This window comes from Cryptomeria japonica, chromosome 6 (genome assembly GCF_030272615.1).
Source record: "Cryptomeria japonica chromosome 6, Sugi_1.0, whole genome shotgun sequence".
Classification (NCBI taxonomy): Eukaryota; Viridiplantae; Streptophyta; class Pinopsida; order Cupressales; family Cupressaceae; genus Cryptomeria; species Cryptomeria japonica.
The window spans coordinates 163889384-163910985 of record NC_081410.1 but is presented as its reverse complement, the minus strand read 5'-3'; positions in this window follow the sequence as shown (position 1 = coordinate 163910985).

Below are 21602 nucleotides of genomic sequence, written 5' to 3'. Positions count from 1 at the left end.
TTTTTTTTTTTTTAAATCTTTTGTGTGCGGTGCTAAATATAAGGCTAGATAGCCATAGTTGTTTCGTTTGATCTAATTTTCTAAATTTTTTTATGTTTGTTTGCTTATGCCTCCAAAATAAAGTTGATTACTTGTATGCATTGAATATACACTAGTTTTAGATGTCAACTAATGTTGTTTTGTTCAATGCAAACCCATGAAAAGTAAATTGGTGTTGTCATGCCACGAGTTTTACATATTCATGGGTGAAGTTTGACCTTGACTATGTGCTAGAGGGTTGATTGATCTATTTCTTTAGCATCCCTTTGCCCAATATTTTATTTTATTTCCCTAACTCAAAATCTCATTTTTTGAACTTTATGTGCCTCCATCTAACTCTTTTCCTTGTAAGCATTAATATACTATTTAACATAGATGAGAATTGACTTTCCTTGTTAAGGATGTGGGAGAAAAGACATGAACAAGAATCTCTTGTGGGCTTACCGTCACATCATATGCTGATTACTTGTAACCTTTCTCTTTCCTTCCGAAATGCTTGCCACCTCTAAATCTGATTTCACGCTCATTTTCTAAATCTGTCCTCTCACTTAGGTTAGTATTTTCCTAGATGAGATGTAAACTTTCAGGCATATTAAAGTTGTTTCACTGAGCTCGCTCTTTGCTTAGGTTTTGGTGGGGGGTGGATTCGAACCTGTGACGTAGCAGTGGGCATGGTGAGTTTTATTTTTGTGGACGAAGCATTTTCCATGCTATCAGATTGAGGAATAAAGTCTACGTCAATTGGATGAGATGACGTGGACATTTGACTATTTTTGAGGACACGAGGGCATTTCATTATTGCGTTTGTCGTGTTTTGTGAAAAGTAACCGCAGTTGGTGACAGGCTCAAAACTTAACCGTGGTTTGGACGCGAGACAGATGGTTATCCATTTAGAATGTTGGATAGACATTACACTTTTAATTGATGTTGAACTGATGTTATATAATGAAAATCTGACAAAAACAATTATTAATTTTATAAATTTAATAGAAGATAATTAAGATTTTAATCAATGATTATTTTTATTAGAGATGAGAAGTTTTTACAAAACAAAAATTAATAAATGTATAGTCATACTGGGTTGATGTCTCATAATTAGGATTTCTAGATTTTCAAAATATATATTAAGATCAATATTGGGTTGACGAATAATTAGCTCATCTTTATACGAATGTGTGGTTGTAGGATTTCTAGATTTAGCTCATCTTTGGATTTGGGTTTAAAAATGGACATGTATGCTTTAATGTTTCGATTTTGGTGCTTAAAAAGAACTTGAAACACACTCTTGAATGAATGGGCTTAAAATTGAACAAGACAAACTTATCTTTGGATTTTTTAAAATGGACATGAACTTGTGGATCTCACATTTGGACTTTGGGTTTAAAATGGACATGTGCCTGCTTTATGTTTAGTAAAGCTCACATACTGCAATCTTACAAGAAAAGAACTCTAGAGCGCTTGCTCTTTGTCTTGGGTGGACCCACCGTTGCACGAATTACCTTTCCACCCACCTTCGGGGTCTTGGGAGATTGGGAAAAGTGATAACAACACCTATCTTTTTATTTTTAGTAGTTGAGGGGTATTGTTGATGGGGATTTCATCCCTTCACGGTGTTATCTCGAATTGAGATGTGTTGGGGATATCATCTCTCCTGGCATACTCTCGAGTGGGTTTTTCGAGCCGCTATATAAATATACTGGTCAGGCGGCTGAAGTGTTGAGTGAATTCGACGTATGTGGGGGCCTTCCCTGCACCGATAAGCTTAACTAAAGCCTTAAGTGGCTTGCTTTGAGAATTCATCGTTGGACCCGGATCCGTCGAAATTACAATAAGAACCAAAGTAGTAATCCAAAATCCCACGTTCAATGGTTCCGAGAGTGCAGACCGTACCCCATAGATACCCTTCATGTACCTTGCATGATGAGATATAAATCTCTTGGTTATAAGATCTCTGGATCTTCAGGGTAAGAGGGATTGACATGCCCAAGAAGTGTGTGTTGTGGAGTGGAGCTAGTGCTACCAGACTCTCTAACTGTCCATCTTGTTTTGGTATTTCATAAGGGCCTCATTGAATGGTTTCCAATTTCCAACCTAGTCTTTGTATACTATGATTTTTTGTGTGTTGTATATGTTATGGACCAGTATAGAGTCAGTTTTGATTTGGGCTAATTCAGATCCTTCCTTGCGTAACTCTGATTTATAGAGTGTCAGGACATAATTCAATTGGCTATACTTATCTACAAATTGTGTTCTCAGAATTAGAAAGTTGCCAATTAAACAAAATTTTGTCCTCAAACAGTCCATCCAAAACAACAAAATTGCAAATAGAGTTCTCAAAACCAAAACAATATATTAAAACCAATGCTAAAGAGTCCCATTCAAAATCCTTTCTCATCAAGCCAAAGTGTTGAAGTCTTCCAAGAATCCTCCATACATATCCAAACTCCTACCTCATGTCAAGAGGAAAATCCGAAGTTAGAAGAAATGAATCCTTGCATAAATCAAGATCAAGATATCATGAGTCTCCAATCTAATGCAATCTTTGATCAAGATCCCACCTATCAAGAATCTTATGATGATCCCCTCATCCTTTTGTATTCCATTCGCAATGACCCCCTTTTATTTCAAGAGAAAAGTGTCCTTCCAAGTCCCATTCAACACTCACCTCCTAAGCAAGATCATGATATCCCTTCCATACTTTCTAATGACCCAATTTAAAATCAAGAGCCAAGCACAAACTCCAATGATCCTATTCCAAGTCAAGATCAGAGATTCCCTTCACCTCCATGTCATAATCCTCCTAATCTTCCACCAAATCTCATTGCTTCTACCCAAGTTGTTTGTGAATCACTTACTTATCAAATGGATTCCTCCACTTTCATTCGAGTAGGTATACTTCATGACCCTCTTCCATGTCAAAATCAAAGTGTCCCTTCTTCTAAATCCCAACATAAACCTCCCCCTCTATCCTTCAAATCCATTTTGGACCCTACATTCCTCCATCCACTATTTATATGATCCCTAGCTCACAATCCAATTACCCTATCATAAATCAAGATCAACAAAGGCACATATCTTTGAGCACCTTCCAACCATCTACCTACATAAACCCATTCAAAAGACCTCCATATCATTCCTATTCATCCATGAATTCCATTCCCTATGGAAGCAATTTGGATGCCAAGAATAAAATCCACAAGTCCAAAAATCCACATACATCCAAAGATCAACATGTCCAATCTAAAAGACATGTCAAATGCAAGAAAAATTTGATGCAAAAGCAAAAAGAAATATCCAAAAGGCTACAAAGGCCCATTGTGAGAAAAGAAAAATTAAAAACCATGTGGGTTCCTAAATTACTCATAGAAGAAATGTGTTCCAAAGAACCAAAAGGAAAAGAAAAATCAAAATCAATGTGGATTCCCATAAGAACATTATATCCCAAAGGAAAATCAAAACTAGCATCCAGACTTGCTATTCCAAATGCTTCCCTCAATCATTTGTCTACACATCTCCTACTTTCCAAATCTATTCTTCCATCATTTCCTTCATCTATTTTGGGTCCTTATGTTCCAAAATCCACATCCACTCCCCCATCAAAACCTCAAAATCCAAAATCCATTTTTCCTTCATCACTCCACTACCCCTCAGGGTGTGTGCCAATATTGATCTTGAAAACATTTCTATCCACCTAACCACAAATCTTCCAACATCCTATCTGCTATCCAACACCTCTTTTTCATCCTTCCATCCCTCACATTCAATCCTTTTCATAGAACCTTCATATGTGAAATAGGCATTTGTATCATTTTGTCACATGCTCATCCATGCTCAATCTTATGTTCGATCTATTTCCTAAATATATATTCATGAAATGCTTGAAAATCTGAGGTTGTTCCTCATTAACATTATCTTTTGGTTGGGATGTGTACTCGATCTGGAAAGAGAATCACTTGTATCTTGATACCGACATCTTTTGATTACTATATCTCACACACTTAATCAATTGCGCTAAGTCATTGTGGTTTCTTAGTTGAAGACATGACTAGTGAAAAATCTAAAATCCTACTTCAGCGCCGTTGTAATTATCAAACCCACATGAGCTTTAGTGCTTACAAGCCAATGCACAAAAGAATCGATGACAAGAGAAAAAGCAATATCAAAAGATCAAAAGAAAAGCATGAGCAAGAAAACAAATACTGAGAAAAGAAAAGAAAAAATGCATGAAATGCAATATCAAAATGCTTGGCTTTGGGAACAAGCGAGTAACTCCATCGGGGCTATGGACGTCTGGCTAGGAATGGAGCAATATTCATGAGATTATAGAGATAACCTCATCGGAGCTATGGACACTTGCTAGCAGCGAGGCTCTATCCAGGATGCTTTTGAAGTCAAGGTAACTCATGTAACTAGTCACACCAGATTATAAAGATCACAATGATCATATGAGCTAGAATGAACCCACTTACACACACACATGTGTAATCAAAGACTAAGTACCTTGATCCAATTTGGGACTCTTCTTCCCTTTTGAGTATGCTTCCTAGTCACTATATATGTTTGGTTGAATTTTCCAAAGGTTCTAAGTGTGGGTTGAGTCTCTATCTTTGAAATGTTCAAGAACACTTATTCGGATGACGCTACATGTTCTAAAGATTTCAAACCTCGCCATTTTGCAAATGGAGACCTCTACACTTGGGGGCAAGTTTCATCCACTCTATTCTTCCTACCACATCTCCCATTATCCTTCCTCCACTATCCATTACCCTATCTACATCCATCTTGTTTTTCCATCTTTGATCTTGACAAAGCTAAGGATCTTCATAAGCATCAGACATCCTCTCTACTTCACCTTATCAGTACCCTCTCATCCATGTCCCTTATCCTATCTATTCCTTTCTTCCATCATCCATTACTACTTATGATCTTTCTTCTCCTATCTATATCCTATTTCCATTCATATCCCCCTTTTCATCCCTTGATCTTGATCATGATCAAAACTAAGAACAAAAAGAAAAATACAAAAACATGGTTTCAAAAAAGCTCTTGATATGTCCCTTCATGTTCCATAATAGGCTACCTTTGTCTTTCTCCTATCCATCTCCACCTCAACTGGTCATTCATCCATTCATAATATTCCTTGTTTGGCTAGACATTGGGGCAAACAAATGCATCTTTCTTGTAATCCAAAAATCCCCCAAAACATAAAAATTCTAAAAAATTGAATAATGTCCTTAAAAAAGCCCTAAAAATGACAAAAAACTAAAAATCAAAGCAATAAATTACCCCTCATAGATTGAATACCTAGGCGGATACAAAGCAAGCATAAACCATCCATCAAATCAAATCAACAAGAAGCAGATTCTCAAAGTTTGCAATCAAATTGATCACATGTCTTGTTAATCATCCAGTGATCGAACTCTATCAAATATCAACTTGTCTTATACAAGGAAGCGTATACTTGAAACCAAACAAATTGGTCTTACATGTGGTATTCACTCTCTAAAACCAAACATTCTTATCGATCATCGCATCAAGCAATCAAAACAATAACATAGATTAGTATGGCTGCTAGATTTTTTCCTAGTTAGTCTTATCTTTATCAATTGATGATAGGTCATGTTTCATCTCTCTAAATAAAAAAATAAAAAAACAATCAAAATATCATTCACATTCCAAAAAAAACAAAAAAAAAACTTTCAAAATCTAAAAAAATCAAATAATCCTAGAAAAAAACCTAAAAATCAGAAAAAACAATCGAAAACCCAAAAATAATCCATCAATCATAATTCATAATAAATTATCCCTTGTAAATGATAAGTATTTCAATAGACACAAACACAAAACAAGTCAAAACATTGAGCTTAACAAATCATGCATCAACAAACAAACTACCAAGCTAGTCTATAATTAATTGATCAATTGCCTATCAGTTAAAACATCCTTATCAAACAACATGCCTTTACGTATATATCATTCCTAAACTAGGCAACCTATCAGATATCATGTCCTAATGGATACATCTTTCCTATAATGGGCATCCTATCAAACAATCATCAAATCAAGAAGCACTTATCCTTGGTAAGAGATCAGTATGGTTGTTGGCTCCTTTGGTCAAGTTAGTCTTATCTTTTATTTGATTTGTCTTTATCATTTTATGATGGATCATGTTCCTATGCTACTCAATGATGTCCACAAGTGACTAGAGGAGCCAGGATGGTCATGGTTTTTTTCTTTGTTTGTTGTTTGTGGTGCGGATTGATGAAGTTTTGGGGCAATGGTACCTTTGGGTGTCTGTGTTGGTACATTCATTCAACAAGTATCCTATGAAAAAATAAAGTCAAGGATGGTTATGCTTGTGACTATCGCACATACCTCGACCCTTCGCACTACAATTGGAATAGAGGGGTTCACTCCTTGTCTACAATGTGTTTATTACTGCAATGGATATCATTCACACCTTGGTTCCTTATATGCCCTAGTGTACAAAGCTCCATTGATACATAATAAGGCTCAATGATGAAAAAGTTGCGCTAAAAAATTAAGACACAAGAATTTGTGGTTATATCTTTTTCAATCTCTTTATCTCATCTATAATTCCATCTCAAATCATTTTCTCACATCAACAATTCTATCAATCAATCAATTCTATTTCCTAAGATTCTTCACTTCTTACTAATATCTTCAATATTCATCCAACTTTCATCAATCATTTGTCTTATACAAGATTTATCTTTCTTGAAACCATACACGATCATCTATCTTCGTCTTATACAAGATGTATCCTTCCTGAAACCAGACGTTTTGATCATCTTTGTCTTATACAGGATATGTCCTTCCTAAAACTAGACTTGATCTTTAGCTTATCAATCCGATCAATCCTATCAATCCCATCAATCCTATCAATCTTATCATTTAATCAATCTACAAATCACTTTAGCCATTTCTTTTATCCAATCAAACCCATTCATGTCATCAACTAACCATTCTTCCATTTCTCATATAACATTCTTCTTATTTTGAGAGATCATTCATGCCTTTAATGCACAAACAATCTCTCGAGGGGGCATCCTACCTCCATTGTCGGGGCATACTGGGGCACGATTTTTTCATTTTCTTTGAAACAACATTGTTCCAACATTGTCTCAAAGAGGGGAAAATGTAGACACCTAAAAATGTCTCACTAATAACATACAAATTATTCGTCTTATTAATTAAATACTTCTTTAATTATGTAATTAAACTAATTAAATTCTTCTAAATTGCACCCTAATCATTATTCTTCACATTATTAATTATTCAATTTCAATCCTTTCATAATTCATCATTTAACACCTTCTCAAATATTAATCATTTAATTAAGTAAAATTTAATTCATTAATCAAATAGTCTATTATTTAATTAATCCCATTTCTAATGATTAAATAATTTTAATTATTTAATTTATTAATTCATTCTTCAAATCCTCAAATTTGAATTTCAACTAATTTCATTTTCTTCCACATTCGCATTTCACCAAATTTCAATTTCATCAAATTTCAAGAGAATGTGCATTTCATTTTCATAATTCAAAAATCAAAATTCAAATCCAAATAAGAATGAAATTGAATTTCAATTTAAAAGTCCTACAACACATGTTGAAAATCAGGACTGATCAATCAAATCAGTTAACTCTCCAATCTCCCCTTTTCACTCCCAATCACCTTTTTCTAACAAATCAATCTATTCGGTCTTCTCTCAACCAATTCATTTAACTAGCCAATCTATCTAGTTGACTAATCAATCAATTGAGTTATCTTTCCAAATCAATCAAAATGAGTTGACTAATCAATCAAATTAGTTCAATTGTCAATTAGCACTTCAGTTCTATTTCTCACCCAATCTATCTAAAAAATCTATTAAAGCAACCTCATTTCTCCAGTTTCAACAATCACTAACTTCGAATCTTTGTGCCACTTGTAGGTTACTAGCACGGTATCTAAGAGCCACCATACCACAAAGAAGAGAAGAACAATGGAAGCAACATGAATGACATGGAGTTTTAATTAGATCTATTTGATTAGAATCTCTTATTAAGTTGATTACTTTTATTGATTTATGTTTAGGATTGCTTTAATAGTTAAGGAATCCGTGATTTTCCTTATTTCCTATTTAGCAATGATGATTTTAAGCATGAAAAAAAAGTTAAATAGTTTGATTGAGATCACTAGTGATCAAGGCTTATTGAGTGTAAGAACCCTTGATACCATAAGGGATGGACCACAAATTATGTCATGCGTGAATTTGATTGAATGGAAACCTCCTAGTCATTAGCTCTTAATCAAATATTGATCAACGTATTACCATGACATAGACATATTATGACAATAATTTAGATTGATATAATGCCCTTTCTAAAAAAAGTAAAATGTACAAAATATTTATTTAGTTTTGAAATGAAATAAAATATTCCCTTTTAAATTATCTAGGTTAACAATTATCTTATTTAATGGATTATAGAAATCAATTAATTAATGAACTGGTTAATTTAAATAATATAGTTGATTACTAAAGAAATTGTGATGTGGGGAAGTAGGGTTCACTAGCTTGTATGGGTAAACTAGGAAGCTTAGGCCTATTTCCACTTTAATCACTTTGAGAAGGAGAATGACCCACTTGGCCCAATATGATCTTAGGCACAAGGTGAATTCAGTGGTTCCTCATGGGGGTACTTGAAAGATGACTATGCAATTTAGGAAGAAGGATGCAAAATAGGGTGACAAGATGACCCTTTTGTGTGCGTAGGGAGATAGTGAATGGGTAGACCGATTTTGAAAGAAGATCCAATAGAGTAGATCGTGAACAACTCACAAAACAAATCTCAGGCAAAACTGGAGGGAGAAGGGCACCTAACTCGACTTGCTCCTAGGATTAAGGCGCCTTGCTTGACCCGCTCTTGACAATTTCCACTTTGACGAATTAAAAACTGTAGATCTCCACCTTCTTACTCTACAATTGTTTCTATGGGTCCATCACCTGTTCCTATGCACATAAATGAGGGAAAAATTTGGGTACAAAAGGGTTTGCCTAGGTCAAAACCCGGTTTTGGAATCAACCTTGAAATTGAATTGAAATGTACTTGAAAGTAAAGAGTGTTACTATGCAGTAGAGGCTAGATCACAAATGTTCATGCAATATCATGACTCCACAAAATACCTAAAAAGACATCATAAAAGACTTGCTTGTATGAAGGTTGTTGAGGGTTGTCACAATGAAGAATATGGTGGGATGAAATGCATTGAATGCTTGAATTATCTATAGTTCTCCTCTCGTGTTCTATATTCATGAGAGTCAGGCAACCAGACCCAAAATGAGGGAGGATACCTTGATTATATACCTCTCCCAAGCATTTAGATAAGCAAAACTTGAAACAGGTTGACACAAGAAAATATTTTTTTGCCTAACCATGATGATTGTTATTTGGTTTGAATTTGGGCCTAAACATTAGGGAGAAGGGTGCCTTGATTGGACTGCTCCCAGGAATGGGTCACCCTAGGTGCCTTTCTCCCTCCAATGTGGCCCCAAAGTGGGACCTAAGGTCCAAAATGGGAGGGCGAAGTCGGAATGACCTATGAAATTTAGCTAGGGTGAACAGGACCATATGCTGGAGGCCATACATGCTAAAATAGGGCCTAGTTGAGCAAGAAATTTCATAGGATGCAACTTATGACACTATAGTTGTGTTGAACATGTATATAAATAAATATTAAAGTGGTAAATAGGGACATTTATTTAGTTATTGGAATGATGATAATTTTTTATTTAATTCACTCTACTAATTAATAATTAGATCTTTATTAGGGAAAGTCCTGGTAAATTTTGAAAGTAATTATGCTCTATTTTGATTTAATAGCACAATTGTGGCCCTAATCTAAGTTGCATCTACAACCTTGAAACTAGCAATGTAGTTTCAAAACATGTTGTTTTGTTTTTTTTTAAAGTTTTTTGTTTATAATAATCTAGGATATAATAAAGTTAAAAAGCACCATTAGAGGTTGGTATGCTAGGATATAGAAGTCAACACAATTCCCTCCATGTGTGTTCATCAAGCCCCTTGTGTGATTCAATAATTTGTCTAAGTTTACATATCTAGTAAGAAAAATGTAGATGCCTAGATTTATTGTTATGAATGCACATGTTGATTCTATACTCTCTATGCACATGTTGATTCTATACTCTATGATCATATATTGCCTTTTAAGTTCTTTAGAGCAAGTGATATTGGATAATCTACTCATTCATAAATGATTTAGGGTTTTTTCCTTTTATTTGACATCATAATATGCAAATTTGAATATTTTATGCATGATTCGATATGTAATATCTAGTTGGAGGCTAATTGGGTTAGGCATAGGATTAAATTTAATTTTGGGAATTCAAGATTCAAGACCCCAAACATAGTTTTGAACCAAGTTTAGAGTTGAAAATGTGGGATTGAACTAAGCCAAGAAACATAAATTGTGAAGAATGGATCTAGATCCTTGGGGGACGGGGAGTCAATTTTAGCTTAGGTTAAGGTTATATATCAAATTTCACACAAAAATACAACACTTGCACACTAAACTATAACACTAGAGATAAAAGATCAAAATGAGCAAAAAATTGTGTAACCTATAATTTTGACACTATAACTTGTCCTCCTTTTAGAATTAATTCCCCATAGCATATTCTAGGTTTATTTTATCCCAACCTTGTCCTTTTGCATGCTCTTAATATTAGTGTGGTGTTATATTTATATACATGTTCAATCTTATTTTGCACATTGTTATGTTTCTATTTTGTTTGTGTTAAGTTTTGTTCCCATCATATGAGGTCTTTGATCATGTTATACTTGGACGTTAATACAACACATAGATCTCTATGCAAGCATGCTATCATTCTCTAGCTATATAGTCATACACCATGTTTATTTTCTCACTTATTCACAACCTTTAAACTTCCAAATGTTACTTTGCAATCATCATAAACAGGTTAGATCTTGGAATTCCAACAAACACCTTTGCATTTTGAATGACTATTGGGCTTCCCTCTCATTCTTCCAACATTGATTCTCATTTCTACATTAAACATTGTAATACCTCATGCAAGATTGATCTCTTCAAGATAGTTAATAACTGTATCCTTGGCTCCTAATGATACTTTGCATTACCTAGTAGCAATGTCCAAATTTTTTTGCACCTTTTAGTCTTGTGAGCATCCATGTTTGTCATTGTGAAGATCAATTTGTTTTGCCTTATCCTCCTTTCCTTTATTGTTTTGTATTTTGTATTTTTTATTTTTATCAATATTAGAGATATGACTTTCTATGTCCTTTCATACATACTAGGGTGCTAGGATTTTGTAGACCTAAGGTTTAATTCTTATAGATTTAGCTTAGTCTATTGTTAGTCTTGATCCTAAATGCACATAGGCTAAGAAAACCCACTATTTCCAATATTCCTTTATTCATCAAGATTGCCTATTGAGGTTGAAAGACCATAGAGGGGCTTGTCCATTCATTGTAAGCTCTTGAGTAGTTCCAACTATTTATTCTATCTTATAATAGGGACTTGGAGGCTTACAATTGGATGAAGATTTTGTTCTTTTACTTTCCTCTTTTTGTAAAGAATATTTAGTTTATCCTATATATCTCTAGGCATATTTTGGGCTCTAATTTAGTGCCTTGGATCTCTCATGTGTAGTACATTTAAAATATACATAAAAACTTGTATTTTCTAATTGCTTTAGATGACAACATGCACCTCAAGCGATAGGGTAGGAAAAGGATTACATCGCGACTCATTGACATCCAAGCTAATGAGATTCCTAAGCTAATTTCTAGGTTCCATGTAACTTATTATTTTATATTCTAGTATTCACTTTCAATTTTCTATTCTTTAACATTTCTTGTTCTTAATTTTTTAATTTTTCTACTCACTAATGTAATTAAAATTTATTGCAGCTTGTAGAGAGATAATGCAAGAATTTTAGACCTAAAAGTGGCAAATTTCCCAGGAAGAATTTTGGGGATGCCACTTTTTGCTGGCATAAACAAAAAATGATATTGGGAGGGTTTGATAAACAACTATAAAAATAAGATGGAATTATGGAGAGGAAAATGGCCGGCATGAGCTTGGAGAATACTGATGTTGAAAGTGGTTATGTCTTCCATTCCAGTCTATTCCATGTCTTGTATGTAGATTTGAAAGGTGAATGAGGAAATATTAATACAAATTATGAGAATACTATTCTAGATTGGGACAAAGGATCATTAAAATTTCCCACTCGTCTCTTGGGATAAGATTCACAAAGGTGCTAGGATTAGATAACTAAGTGTGATGAACTTAGCCATGGGTGCAAAGTTTGTCTAGAACCTTTACACTAAAGAGGATCATAAATGGGTTCAAATACTCAGAAGAAAGTATCTAGATTAAAATGAGCCTATTCAAATCCTCAACACTAAAAACCCACCTAGGTTCTTGACAATATGGAACTGCATTCTTGATTGTAGGGATATCATCACAAATCATATAACATGGGAAGTCAAAAAAGGAAGAAGTATTTCCTTTTGGTCATATTCATGGGAAGGCTATGGACCACAAAAAAACAACCTAAACTTAGAGGGAATCAAAAGGGAAACCACTCAAATTTGGGGACAAAAAGTTTGTTGGCAACAACAATGAGGGAAAATTGAGAGGGGCGGGGAGGGTTAATCAGTTTTCATCAGATATACAAACTTAATCACAAAAATAGATCTGATATATTGCAGCAATAACAAAGATAAGAAAATTTATAACACAACACACAACACCAAGATTTTGACGTGGAAAACCCCGTTAAGGGAAAAACCACGGTGGGAACCTACCCACAATAAGATGATACCCTGCAGTAGTATGTGAAAATATTACAATGGGGAATGCACATGCATTCAAGCACACTACCTAGAGATTAATTCTCAAAAGATAATGACCCAGAAGGCTACATCCCTCAGGGAAGTCTCACTGACTTAAAACAAGATTTGGAATACAATTCGGAAGGAATCAACTAAAAGAATAACATCTCCAAATGCCTGATTGCAGTTTCGGTTAAGCACAATTGTCTAGTCTACAACACCAATCTTTGCTCAATACCTCACACTGAAAGATGAATCCTTATTCACACATATACCACTTTCTGATAATGCAGACACCACCACTATATCTAAGTTACATGATAATATCACCTATTTATACAATTCATCAACTTTGATAACAAGGTCACCTTAACCCTCAACTCACAATTACAAAATTACATCACATGATACAAAGATCAACCACCAGACCAATATAATGATTTACATGACATAACATGGACCTAAATCAAATTCCCAAATACGCAACACCACTGAAAATCTCACCAAGATCAACCGCAACATGCTACACCACCATAAATACCGCATAACACGAAGAACATCACCGATTCAGCAAAATCACAAAGAACTCTCACAACGATCAATGCGGATCGTCAAAACAAATAGGAAACGCTAGGAAACACCATAAATCACGTTAGGATCATCAGAGACAACTGCACCAACACCACTTATCAAATCTTCATCTGTCAACATCTGAAACTCAGAAACACTCAAACAACAACAATTGTCATGAAGAAAGATAACTTGCGGAGCACCAAATCATGAACCATTTGGAATGAAGATACACAAGACCATCCCAAACAATATCCCAAAATCTCAGATCATGATATGATCACACTGGAATATATCAGAGATAATATTGAACTCTGCAAAGCACTGATCAGAAAAATAAACTGCAAAACCGAATCATATGATATGATCAATTAAGCTTCCTGGATCACCAAAACCAATACATAGTGATAATATAAATACTCCTGACACTAAACCATAATCCCATTGAACCAATCTACAATCATCAGAGCAAGAATATGTTGACATCAATGACAACGATGTATGCTAGCAACAACAATGTCCAACAAAGTTTACAACTACAAGATGTAGATTGTTGAAAATGGAATCTTGAGATGGAAATGGAACTCATTAGAAAATATCAGTGTCCATAAAGAACAAATTGATGCCTTGCAGGAAATCCTAAACAACAAAGTTTTCTCCCCATCAAATAAAGAAGATATCATTTAGTGGTGCAGTGCTGCTTCGAGGAAATACAAGGTAAATATTGGTTATAAGGTGAAAGAGATGGCTATAGCCAGACAAAAATGGCCAGCCAAACTACTATAGGGGAAATATTGTTTACCTAAAGTCAGAGTTTTTGCTTGGATGTCCATCTAAAAAAGAATTTTGACCCAAGATAGAATCTACAAACTAGGAATCTAGGAACCTGAAAGATGCAATCCATGTAAATCTAAAAAGGAAATTGAAAATCATTTATTCTATCTTGTCCATAAGAGAAATCTTGTTACAGATGCTATGCCAAGTGTAATAATGTCTAAAAAGGAAAGTGTAAATCTATGTCTGCAAGTTGACCAAGAGTAAATCCTTTAAACCAAATGTATAGTTAGCTTGGTCCTAAAGCCAACATGCTACACTAGAAGTAAAATCACGCTATGTGTTACCAATACAAACTCAAATGGTCCCAAACTACGTTCACATGTTTCCTCCAACTAGCACATGTTACCTTCCTATAACACATCCAACAAAACCTTCTGCACAAACAATGAATTAACATTGTGAATACTTTGTTATCTCTATCTTTCTAAATATATGAACAATACCTCTAAAGCTCTAAAATATTTGTCTTTTTGTGTAGCCTTACTTATCTTCCAAACCAAAAGCCATAATACTGGACACTACAGTAGGATCTGGTATTGAGGTAAACATTAACAATACAACTGGATACATGTATAGTCACCAAGCAACAACTAATAGAAACTCACCCTAGACACTTCCAAACAATTGTAATTACACTAGACATACAAAAAAAATGATACAAGTACAACAATGATAACATAAAGAGAGCTATCCAGTCATTACTAAATTATACTCTGACATGACTTAATACACATTAAAAAAAAATAATTAGTTTCCAAATCATTTAGGGGTGAGCACACAATTTTTGTTTTTTAAAATGTTTCTGCTTTGAGAATTAGTAAAAAAATAGTAGAAATCTCATACATAAACTACATGGTGTTAGCTAATTTTTCATTGAAGCAAATTTTCAAATACTTTAAAAAGTTAGCATTTTAGGGGTCTAAGCAAAGCTAAATGTTATGTTACATTTTTTTTTTGACAAAAGTACTTGAGTACTTTGTGTGATCCCCCTATTTGAACCCCTTATCTCCACCATTTTTCAACAAAAATAAAGTAGTTTAGAAAGTAAAATCAAAACATTATGATTCTTGTTCTTGTTGTGTCTTTGAATTATGAGCATAACTATCTTCAATTTCTCATTTGGAAGGTCATTTTTTTATAATTTCAAAAAAGAAGTGGCCACTTAAGACCCCCTTTTGATCCCCCATTTGTTGGCATTGTGTTGTTATTGGTGTCAACCGGTATGGGATGATCACCGATAGAAGAGATGTATGTGCAACACTGTTATGATTCTTGTTCTTGTTGTGTCTTTGAATTATGAGCATAACTATCTTCAATTTCTCATTTGGAAGGTCATTTTAATATAATTTCAAAAAAGAAGTGGCCACTTAAGACCCCCTTTTGATCCTCCATTTGTTGGCATTGTGTTGTCATTGGTGTCAATTGGTATGGGATGATCACTAGTAGAAGAGATGTATGTGCAACACTGTTATGAAGGAGTACAAGATGTGATATCTTGGATATCACCCGTGTGTTGCAGAACACCGGTAAAGATAAGGAAGATGACCTTAGGAGTCACCAATACACAAGTTAGTGCCTGACTTGTGTGATGAGATAGAAAGGTGTTTGAGCGGTTGTTTGTGATGAAGAGGCAGGATGTTATCTGAATCACATCAATACTATAAGAGAAGAATGAATCGGTGTGTTGTGAGGTTGCAGAACTACCGGACCCTCACCGATTGAAGATGCAGTCATCATAAGAAGCAATGACTAAATAGTAAGTGTGTCTACACCAGATCATATGTGTCTGTTTGAAGATATGTTGTACAAACAGGGAACTCACATGAGCAGATGACAAGGTGTTACTCCACCAAGTAAGTGGGACTTATCTCCTATATGCATTAAGGCATTATAGTTTGGTGAGATAAGAGTGAAGAGGGAAAAGCTGGGACTTGAAGGATCACTCTAGATCCACCGGTGAATTAAGAGAATGTCTTAGGTGCATGAGATTAGGGTTATGCACTGGACTGACAGAGAAGGCTTGCTGAAGAAGAGTGACATGTTTGTCATTCAGACAAATCGGCTGAGCAAAAACAGTTAGAGGAGAATTGTCTGACCAATGAAGGAGTCTAGCAAAGGTTGATGACTGGTGTCATCAAGTGTGATAACCGGTATGTAAGCCCACCGATAATATGGGCAAGGTGCAGATGCAGATGACTCTCCACCTTGGGGATATGAGCAAATGAGCTTGCTCAAAGAAAGACATGTCTGATGACCAGTCAAGGTGTTCCACCCACAGTTCAGCAGAATGCAAACATGATGAGGTTACCGGTACAGTGTGTGATACCGACAGGGTTAGCAAACTGACAGGAAAGAGGAACCGGTTGAGTGGTTGGTTGGTGATCCCATTTGGACCAACATGAAGTGCAAGCTGGTAGTTGGTCAATATGAATGATACATGGAGTCAACGTGGCAAACCTGTGATTGGATAAAGACAAAATGTACATCGATAGGGTTGTTGCAGGGTTGGTCGACTTTAATGAAAGGTCACATAAATCACGGGACATGCTGCAAAGCGATTGTAGGGGTTTGAGGCTCAAGGTCTGGAAGACAACTACAAGTCAACTAAGAGTGATTGAGCAAATCGAGGCGATAGAGGAAAAAGCACGACAGATCTTTTGTTGACTGAGGGATCAACTATTAGGATAAAAAGCAAGTTGCCAGAGATGGAAGGCGTGATCCAAGAGATGCGAATATGGCAGAGTTGTGCAATCAAATGTTAGAAAGATCAGATCGTGCAAGATTTGATTGGATTTGGTTTGCCTCGAGGATGGTGAGGAAACCCTAACTGCCTAGAATTTGAATTGGTTTTTGGAGGGAAAACCGGTCTATAAGTGTGTGGCCAAAGAGAATGTATAGTGCTACTGAATAATAGAATATTGTGTGATTGCGAAGTTGAAAACTTCAGCAAGTAAGAGCAAATCAGCCAAGTGCTCAACAAGCATTTGTAAAGAGAGTGGGAGTGAGAGAGAACCTGGTTGAAGCATTCAACCGGTTGGATAGAAGAACTGGTAGTGTTCTACTGACAATGCAGAAGTGAAGGAGGTTGTAGAGAAGTTAAACAGAGAACCGGTTGAGAGGAGAATCGGTGAAAAGCAGAGTAGTGAAGAGGAGATTTAGTGAGAGTAGTACAAAAGAGAGATATACTGGTAATTCTTACCAGTAGAGAAGCAGCAGGTGAAGAGCAGCAGAGAAGTGAGTCGGTGAAGCAGAGAAGGTATCTCACCAATAGAGTAAGGTAAATGTAATGGTTGCAAGATTCACTTGTAACAAGATATCCACTTATGTATTTGATGTTTATGTATATGGTGAAAATGGATAGCAATAAACAACAATATTTGAAAGACTAAAATGGATTCAACCACCAAACCCTAGCCTAACAATGAACAAAGATCCACCATAACATATGAAGATAACCTAAGACAATGCAAATAACTCAAAATCACAAAGATTATACCATCACATGTCCAATAGGGTTTTGATCTCCATTCTTCCTATCTTCATTGATCTTGTTTGATATGCTTGCTCTCAGATTTTTGTATGCACAAGAGCTCAACAAAGAACGGAATGTGGTTGCAAGTAGAATTGTAGTGTAGTCAATTGATCAAGTAGTTAGGGTTTTACAATGAAGAAAGCATCTCCTTAAATAGAAGACACAATATGAAATGGAGGGTTAAGATTGAGAGGTGTAAAAAGAGAGGTCGGCTAGGATTAGAGGGTAGGTATAAGAAATACCAAAATAATGAAAGAAGTAGGTAGTGTAGGAAATAAGAGATGAATGACATGTGTCATGTGTAGAAAAAGATAATGAACTAATTAAATAAATAAAGATTTATTTAATTAATAGAAGAAATAGAACAATTAAATAAATAAAATATTTATTTAATTTAGGAAAGGGATAATTTAAATAAATAAATGTATTTATTTAAATGAGAAATAAGGCTAGAAGAGGATAAATGAATTAATTAAATAAATAAAATTTATTTAATTAATAGAAGAATTAGGCTTAGATAATTAAATAAATAAAATATTTATTTAATTAAACATGACAATTTTGAGTGTCTACATTTTGCCCCTCTTTGAGACAATGCGGCTTGTCACGTTGTTTCAAAGAAGATAAGATGAACTGATACAGAGTTGCCCCAGAATAAGGAATTATTTGCCCCCTCGAGAGATTGGATGAAAATGTCTGAAAAGATTGCAGACAATCTCTCGATAAGAAAGACGGGATAGAATGGACTGATTGGCTAATGTGACAAAGTCACAGGATGAAGAATACTGACTCGGGAAATGAAGGGCAGGGCTAGGGTAGGCTATAAGATAGACCACGGGCAAAAGACATCCTCATTGTCATCCACACCCTTAGAAGATCACAGTGCAGAGCGAGAAAAGAGCAGCACCAGTCAGCAGCGATGGCATTCGTTCATAGATTCAACCGTGTCCGCCGATTCCAGCGACCAGCCGATGCAGGAGAGCCGGTAAGTACCCGAAAACCTCCTCGTACTTTCACGCATTTCGAGTTTTGTCATAAATGCATGTTTAGGAGCAATAAATGCGCTAGGAATAGGATAGTTTAAAAGTGCAAAAATGCGCAACCGCGTCTGTGTCAGCGCCAGGCGCGTCTGTGTCCAACAGGCGCGTCTGTGTCGAGTTCAGGCGCGTCTGTGCCTGGAACCACGTTTGTGTTGAATGCGGACGCGTTTGTGAAATGCAGGAGCGTTTGTGATTTTTAGTAGCGTTTATGTCATGTAGGGACGTCTGTGTTCCCTGGTCGCGTTTGTGTCTGGCATAGGCACGTTTGTGTTCAAGAAGCGCGTCTGTGTTGCAGAGGCGCGTGTATGCAATCTATAAGCGCGTTTATGAGTTAAAAGCGCGTGTGTGTTGAAACAGTGCGTTTGTGTGTTTAAATGCATGGTTTTAGTCCTTTAGGTCAAATCGGCAGTTCTGTGATGAACATACGCTGTCGATTGGATAAGCTGCTGAGAGGATACACTCAAGCAGGTCCTCTAGGAAGATTAGGATAGATCAAGGCACTTTGTGATGAACAGGGAGCACCAAGATAGGCAGCACTTTGTGATGAACAGGGAGTGCGAATGTGAGTGACACTTTGTGATGAACAGGGAATGTCACACACGTAGTACTTTATGATGAACAGGGAGCACTACTAGGATAAATAGCAACACTTTGTGATGAACAGTGAGTGTCACTAGGGTAGATAGCCATATGCATTTAGGTAGCGAGTAGCATTTTGTGATAAACAGTGAATGCCACGATAACTGACAAGATTGATTTTGCTTGACTGCAGGAGTATTTGCCGATGTTGGAGTCACGGGAGAGATTCCCATCGACTCAGAGACTGCGACCAGAGTTGTCTATCCAGGACATGATTTCCATAGAGGAGATGGGTCTCACACATATGCTCTATGTGCCCGAGTTTCGGGCAAACATGGGGTTGCTGACTGCGTTGGCCGAGAGATGGCACTCAGAGACATGCACGTTTCACCTGCCGATGGGTGAGATGACAATGACACTGGAGGATGTATACAGGATACTACATGTTCCCATTGATGGAGAGTTGATCCCCTACGACCGTGACGGGGACAGGGAGGCATTGCGACGGGTGTTTCAGGATCCCGGGTTGGAGATGCGAGCAGGTCATGTAGCCTGGGACACCATGACTGCCACAAGATTAGCATTGCCGGCAGTTGTTGGGGGAGTCATCAGTGGATACTTGTGTCCAGACAGGGCCACACGAGGATTGGCAGTGGGCTGGGGAGGGGCCTTGGAGACGCTGATGGCAGAGCACACTAGGTATGCATGGGGGCCATGTGTCCTAGCACATTTGTATTATGAGTTGCATCAGTTTGTATATCATGGATCAGTGGGTTTGGGCTGCGGTGTGACTCTCTTGCAGGTGTGGGCCTATGAGCACCTTCCCATCACACGGCCGATTCACTTCAGAGGCAGAGGACAGGGACAGAGTTTTGTACACCTATATGCCATGATTACATCCCAGCCTCGGATTGGGAGATTGGAGCACTGGAGGAGAGTCATTGATGACATTGACCTGGTGATCTGGAGGCCGTACCTGGGGTGCGAGGAGTGGGAGGATGACGCATTGGAGCTGCCCTACACCTTCTGGAGCAGGTACCTGATTGGGCGGATGCCCTATATATTAGAGAGACAGCTGGTGGATAGGGTATGCAGGCAGTATGGCAGGATTCAGAGGATGCCCCGAGGCTCGGGCATGTATGCCCGTACGGTCCGAGATCAGGTGCAGTTTGGCCCACTGCTATCATATGATCAGGCAGTTATGCAGCTAGCGGAGATGATGCCGATGCCATGGGACATGTGGCCAGAGGTAGATGATGCAGGGATGGACGCAGAGTACTCTGCGTACTGGGCAGAGCATCCATTTCCTAGATTGACAGATCCAGCAGAGCCAGTGGATGGAGAGGGTGGAGGAGAGGATGATGATGGAGGAGGGGATGGAGGTAGGGGCCGGCGGAGGCGGAGGGGAGTGGTGGGAGAGAGACGGGTAGCACCTCGGAGGGAGGGAGGACAGGAGAGAGCAACTCCAGTGGTGAGAGGGCGGGGTGGACTGCCCCTACAGGTGCCAGCAGCACAGGGTCCCAGAGAGGGACAGAGACAGGTGCAGCCAGAGGGACAGAGACAGGTACAGCCACAGGTACCTATACAGGCACAGGGACAGGTGCAGGCAGAGGCATAGGGACAGGCACCTGTAGAGGAGGAGCCACAGGCAGGGACGGAGAGCGGAGACTCTGAGGAGGATGAGGTGCTTAGGCTGCGGGAGATCTGCCAGGGCCAGGCAGACGAGATTGAGGATTTGGTTCGAGAGAGGAACCACCTCAGGATCAGGGTCCGAGACACAGAGCAGGAGAGGGATCAGGCCATCCAGAGATACACCGAGCCCGAGACAGCTCTGAGGGCAGGTAGGCGGGCAGCAGAGGATGCAGGGGCAGGCTACGCATATGTTTTGCGAGCCGGAGAGGAGATCGCCTACTGGAGGGATCTATACTATGCAGCCGTGCCAGTAGATCAGCGGGCTAGGAGCTTTCATAGATCATCGCGCACAGCGATGACTACGGGAGGGAGCCGCAGGAGACAGGCATCCAGCGGTGGGGTTATGGGGCCTCCACCACCACCAGAGAGGCAGGGGGATCCTGGGGCAGGTCCATCTACAGCT